Below are 6,963 nucleotides of genomic sequence, written 5' to 3' on the forward strand. Positions count from 1 at the left end.
AATATCTTGACTGATGTAGAACTGTTTAACACTAGACATGTACGATGACAGCATATTGTGTCATCGAGTGTGGCTCGGTGTGCGGTTGAGAGAATACAGTCTCTTTTCCTTCTGGAAGACAACCGTAAAGCACGTCGAGACTAGCTGCACAAAATTAGTGAAAAAATGGAATCCAACAAAGGAATCAACGATTCAGGAAATTCTTCTCTTCGTCAATATCAGAAGTGGGATCTAACTCAAGACCAACAATAAACGAGGAGCAGTTTCGCATTTTATTAGAACAACAAAATCGAAACTTCTGGGAGCTAGTAAAAACTTTTCGTGCATCGCCTAGTAAATCTCGACAAGATGGTGAAATTGTTCTACCGAAATTTAACTCTGACGCTGCTGGAGCCAACGCCACGCAATGGTGTGCTACGGTGGACATCATTCTAAAAGAAAAACCATTGCAAGGTAGTGCGTTAATTTTGGCCTTGACGAAGTCATTGGAAGGAAGCTCTTCGCAGTGGTTATCGCAGATTTGCTACCCAGGCATCACATGGGAACAATTTAGACAGCTTTTCGAGCAAAGATACGAAAACTCAGAGACACCGGCCTATTTTGAATTTGCTGAACAGTCGCCCAAATTCTGGCGAGTGTCTTGCCGTGTGTGCAAGTCGGCTAATGACGTCACTTTTAACAAAATGGCGTGGCATGGATCTTGAGCAAATTGCTGCATCGGTTGTTCTTGGTCATTTAGCAAACTATGACCGCAGACTACAACGAATTGCGTACATAGGGACTATTCGCAGCAGACGAGACTTACAGTCCGAGTTACAAGTCTTTTCGTTTGAAAAGCGGTCCAGCTCTTCAGACGATTATTCAATTGCAAAGCGTGTTAAAACATTGCAAATCAAATGTGACTTATGTGGAAAGCTTGGACACAGGAAGTCGGAATGCAGAGTGCAGAAACCTTCTACATCTGGAGAAGATCAGCGAGCTTCGTCAGTGCGTCCTTAAGTCGTGACATGCTATCGATGTTACGAGCCGGGACACATCTTTACTCAATGCCCCAAGAGTTCGGATGGTGGCGCACGATCACGTGTTCATAAGAGGGTTAACCTATGTGTCGTTGATGAACCAAAAGCAATTATGTTGCACCGAGGTGAGAATTTTCCGATTACATTTGATTCAGGCGCAGAATGCTCGTTAGTCAAAGAGAGCATAGCAGACAAACTGTCTGGGAAAAGAACAAATAACGTAATATCATTAAGTGGAATTGGCAATGTTAGTGTAGTTTCGTCAATTCAAATCACAAGTAATGTAATGATAAATGGAAATTGTATCGAAGTAGTATTTCATGTAGTCCAAGATACTAATATGAAAAATAATATTGTAATTTGCCGCGAAATTTTAGCACAAGGATACTCTGCAATAGTATCAACTATTGGTGTGGAAATAATTAAAGACAAAACAGTTAACGTTTGTTCTGTAAAAAGTTACGAAAATGACTTTAATAATTTAGCAACTGAAGCACAGGGAAAAGATAAAAATCAATTGTTAAGATTGTTAAGAAAGCATTCAAAATCATTCATTCGCGGAACTCCTTTAACTCGCGTAACTACTGGTGTAATGTCAATTCGATTAGTAGAACCCACCAAGACTGTGCAAAGACGCCCTTACAGATTCAGTCCCAGTGAAAGAGAATTACTCCGGTCAAAAGTTCAAGAGCTAATAGATTATAATGTAATAAGGCCGAGCAGTTCACCTTAGTAAAAAAGTAAAAAAGAAAAACGGATCTGTGAGACTCTGTGTCGATTATAGGGAATTAAATAGAAATACCATTTCAGATAAGTTTCCTCTACCATTAATTTCCGATCAGATAGCTAGATTGCGTGGAGCAAGATACTTTACTTGCTTGGACATGACTTGCGGGTATTATCAGGTCCCATTACACGAGAATTCCATTGAGTACACTGCATTCGTCACTCCGGACGGACAATTTGAGTTTTTAGCGATGCCGTTTGGTCTAAAGAACGCACCGTCGGTTTTTCAAAGAGCAGTGATGAAAGCAGTGGGCGATTTGGCATTTTCGTACGTTATTGTCTATATGGATGATATAATGATCGTGGCGTCAACTAAGGAAGAAGCTATTGAAAGATTAGAGATCGTCTTGAATATTTTGACTAAGGCAGGCTTTTCGTTTAATGCAGAAAAATGCTCATTTTTGAGGGATTCTGTTCAGTATCTAGGATACGAAGTACAGGTGGGTGAGATTCGTCCAAATTGGCGTAAAATTGAAGCATTAAGCGCATTGCCACCACCCCGGTCAATTACAATATTGAGGCAATTTATAGGATTGGCTTCGTATTTTCGCCAATTTGTATCAGGATTCCCCCAGCTATTGAAACCTCTTTACTCTCTTACATCTATTAAAATTAATTTTGATTGGACGAATGAACATGAGAAGGTTCTTTAACAGATTATTGATATACTTAACAGCAAACCAGTCTTGGTAATATTTGATCCTAAATACCCCATAGAACTGCATACAGATGCAAGTGCCATTGGCTATCGAGCCATACTTTTGCATTGAATTGAAAATAAACCGTATGTGGTTGAATACTTCAGTAAAACTACTAGTGTGTGTGAATCGAAATACACGTCTTATGAGTTAGAAACACTCGCGGTAGTTAATGCAGTAAAACACTTTAGACATTATCTACATGGTAATAGGTTTCTCATTTTTACTGATTGTAATTCGTTAAAGGCGTCTAGAACAAAAATTGAGCTATCACCTAGAGTGCATCGATGGTGGGCATTCCTTTAAGCATTCGATTTTGATATTCAATATCGCGAAATGCAAACGTATGGCCCATGTAGATTTTCTGTCAAGGAATCCTTTGCCTGATAAGAAAAAAGAGAATCAAAATAAAGTTGTAGAAAAACATGTACAGTTGATGGAAATTTCTGAAAATTGGATTCAAGCCGAAAAACAACGTGATCAGGATATTTTGCAAACAACTAACAAGTTGAGTGAGGGTGAACTTTCTAAAGATTTAGCTGCAACTTATGAAATGAGAGCTAATGTGCTTTACAGAAAAATTCAAAGAAATTGTAGGACTCGTTATTTGCCAGTCATTCCTAGAACCTTTAGATGGTCTGTAATAAACCAAGTACCTGAATCGATCTTACACTTAGGTTGGGAAAAGACCCTAGATAAAGTGTACGAGCATTACTGGTTTACGGGAATTGCGAAGTACGTTCGAAAGTTTGTAGAGAATTGCATCACTTGTAGGGTGACAAAATCAGCGTCCTGAAAACTCCAAATGGAACTGCATTCGATTCCGAAGATTAGCATTCCTTGGCATACGTTGCATATAGATATAACTGGAAAACTAAGTGGGAAGAACGATTGTAAAGAGTATGTCATTGTTCAAATCGTTGGTTTTACAAAATATGTTTATTTGTACCACACTTATAAGCTTGACGCAGTTAGTTGTATTGACGCATTAAAGTCATCGATTGCGCTTTTGGAGTACCTGCTCGATTAGTGGCTGATCAAGGCGGAAGTTTCACGCGATTGAAATTTGACGAATTCTGTGCTTCTCAGAAAATTCGGCTTCACCTGATAGCGACAGGTGCTAGCCGGGCAAATGGACAGGTCGAAAGAGTGATGAGCACTTTAAAAAAACTATTAACTATCGTTGAATCCAGTGAACGTTCATGGCAAGATGCTATAGGGGACGTTCAATTAGCATTAAACTGTACAGTTAATCGAGTTACAAAATCGAGTCCGTTAGAATTATTAATCGGTAAGAGTGCTCGACCATTAGGATTAGTTCCCATTGATGATGATGAGAGAGCGATGGACTTAAATGAACAAAGATCTCAGGCTATAAGAAATATGGACAATGCAGCAAGCTATGACAAACTTAAATTAGATAAAGACAAGGCAAAAGTAGTCAGATTCAGTAAGGGAGATTATGTTCTGATCAAAAATAGTGAGAGACAACAGACTAAGTTGGACACTAAGTTTCGTGGACCATTTATGGTCATGGAAGTATTAGAAGGCGATAGATATACGTTGAAGTCCATGTCAAGTAAAAGACAGTATAAGTACCCACATGATAGTTTACGGAGAATGCCAGAGGTGCAGGTACCAAGCGTGCTGGATATCGACGGAGATGAGTATGATTCATCTGGTTAAACGGGTGAAACAGACCGTGATGGCACAGTTGGAAGAGACTGTGGTGAAACGGGTGAAAGAGACCGTAATGGCACAGTTGGGAGAGACTGTGGTGAAACGGGTGAAACAGACCGTATGGAAACAGTTGGAAAGGACTGTTATGAAGAGACGGGTGAAACAGACCGTATGGAAACAGTTGGAAAGGACTGTGATGAAGAGACGGGTGAAACAGACCGTATGGAAACAGTTGGAAAGCACTGTTATGAAGAGACGGGTGAAACAGACCGTATGGAAACAGTTGGAAAGGACTGTGATAAAGAGACGGGTGAAACAGACCGTATGGACTAGTGAATGAGGCACTAGGGAATATTGTTTTTAGAAAGAGTGTTGTTGTCGATGTTACGTGGTGGTACCTTGCCGTGGATTCTTGAAACGTAAATGAGAACATAAAGAAAAGACAATGTTTGTAAAACTAAAAGCGAAAATGTTGTTTGATAAGAATGAAAATGTGGAGGTTATAAAATAAGAAAATATTGAAAACATTGTAATGTTTAATGAATTGTAAAAGAAATATAAACAAACAAATGTTAAAATAGGCAAGGAGAAAAATATGAAATAAGAATTTTAGTTACGAATATGTTATAGCAAATAAGAGATTTTGAATTAACATTAAACTGGATTTGACAAACTGCATAAAACAGAATGTTTTTGGTACAGTTAGTTAAAACAAAGATGTGAAAATAATGTTTTGTAAAAGTGCTTTATATTCCTGATACACGAGGACGTGTAATTTGTCAGGATGACCGTGTCGGAGATTGTAAAGGTGGTTTATACTCCTCCTACACGAGGACGTGTAATTTGTCAGGATGACCGTGTCGGAGATTAAATTAGGCATTTCTAATAATTTGAATTGTGTGCCTACTGTTAAGGCGAATTGATCAGTGTTAAGTAATGAATATCTTGACTGATGTAGAACTGTTTAACACTAGACATGTGCGATGACAGCATATGCTGTTATCGAGTGTGGCTCGGTGTGCGGTTGAGAGAACTCAGTCTCTTTTCCTTCTGGAAGTCAACCGTAAAGCACGTCGAGACTTGCTGCACAAAATTAGTAAAAAAAAATGGAATCCAACAACGGTATCAACGATTCAGGAAACCCTGAATTCTTCTCTTCGCCGATATATGTATATAACTATAATGAATTTCTCCGCTGTAGTACCTACTGGAGCTACACGTTACTTGCTAAGAATATCTTACAGTTTCGATTCGAGCACAACCAAAAATTTCTCTACTCTCGAATTAACTACAAAATTTATGTAATTTTTTAGAAATATTTTTTTTTTTTGTGAAATTGTTAAGATCCGTTATGTTCCACTTCGCGGATTTATGCCCATCCTGATGCGCACTGTCGTCCTAATGATCGGACGTGCCCTTAGTCAGCGGGGAAGTCAGACCAAGATGAAGGAAGAATAATTGGAATAATTGCTGCCCAACAGTTGGCCCAGTTGGATAGTTCCAAAGCCAAGGTAATAAATCATATTGCTCAATATAAAAAGAACATTATTTTCTTCATATTTCAGATGCACGCTCAGCGTCATGTTTTTTTTTTCGAACTTTCAAGTTTAATATCGTAAATTGATATTAAAACAGACGTTTCCATTGCCAATCAAAATTTCATAGAAGTGAAGAAAAAATGTTCTATATTAACATATCGCGGAATTGGCTATAATAATTGTATGAATTTCACATGGAAGAAGACTTTTCAATAATCCTAATTTAAAACAGGGCTGAAAATGTTTCAAAGCATCTTTTCCATAATTCAAAATATAAATGTGTAACTAAATTGTGCGTTCTCGTTTCTTTGATTTTCTAGATAGTCCTTTTTATTTTTTGTGGTTCAGTTCTCTATTCAATTCGCAAAGAAAGTGTTATAGATCTGAAGCAAGGTTGACGAGAGGTTTTTTTTTTTTTTTTTTTTTTTTAACGTTTAATATATATTTGTTGAATCTACTCTTAAATTAGAGCCTAACAACAAGTTTGAGATATTTTTCTTAGACTAGTACTTAAGATAAATCCTGGGATATTGCAGGCGGCCCTAATCACTTGTTATTGGGTTGGTCTGTCATTTCTTTTAAGACGAGTTCTATTATTAGTTCGCGTAAGGGAATTGGCAAGAACATTTGGGTGTGCATCCAGTTTCGCAGAATACTTTAGTTGTTGAGTACCTATTTCAGATTTTACGCTAGTTATATTAGATCATTTTGAATGTTGTCGTTTCGTATATACCACGGGGCCCCCGTGATTGATCTTAAAATCTTCGACTGCGCTCTTTGTATAATATCGACATTGCTGGTACTTGCAATTTCCCCATAGTACGGCTCCGTAAGTCCAGATGGGTTTCAGTACGGAGTTGTATAGGAGGACTTTATACTCCAGACGTAGAGGGGACCGAGCATTGATGATCCAATGTAGGCTACTCGCTTTCAGTTTAAGCTGTGACTTTTTTGCTTCGATGTGCTTGCGCCAAGTTAGTCTTCTGTCTAGGTGGATGCCAAGTAAGTGACATCCACGGCTTGAGGAACTGGTACGTTGTTTAGCATTAGAGCTGGGCAGTTTCTTCTGTTAAGCGTAAATGTAACATGTTTGCATTTCTGCTCGTTGACCCGGATACGCCAGGTTGCTAGCCATTCCTCTACCACCTTAAGGTGTTCCTCTAGTTTTGCAGAGGCTTGTATTGGGCATTTGGATCTGCTAAGGATTGCCGTGTAATCGGCAAAAGTGGACGTTGTAAGTCC

The 6,963-nt window shown here is 38.5% G+C and overlaps 1 long non-coding RNA gene across 1 annotated transcript; it reads left to right on the forward strand.

Annotated features, from left to right (window-relative positions):
- Positions 1 to 5,541: 5,541 nt before the first annotated feature.
- Positions 5,542 to 5,889, forward strand: LOC124461829. The gene is made up of 2 exons (XR_006955257.1): positions 5,542 to 5,694; positions 5,761 to 5,889. It is a non-coding gene; the product is annotated as an uncharacterized LOC124461829 (long non-coding RNA).
- The last annotated feature ends 1,074 nt before the right edge of the window (positions 5,890 to 6,963 follow it).

Source organism: Drosophila willistoni, unplaced genomic scaffold, assembly GCF_018902025.1.
Source record: "Drosophila willistoni isolate 14030-0811.24 unplaced genomic scaffold, UCI_dwil_1.1 Seg676, whole genome shotgun sequence".
Lineage (NCBI taxonomy): Eukaryota > Metazoa > Arthropoda > Insecta > Diptera > Drosophilidae > Drosophila > Drosophila willistoni.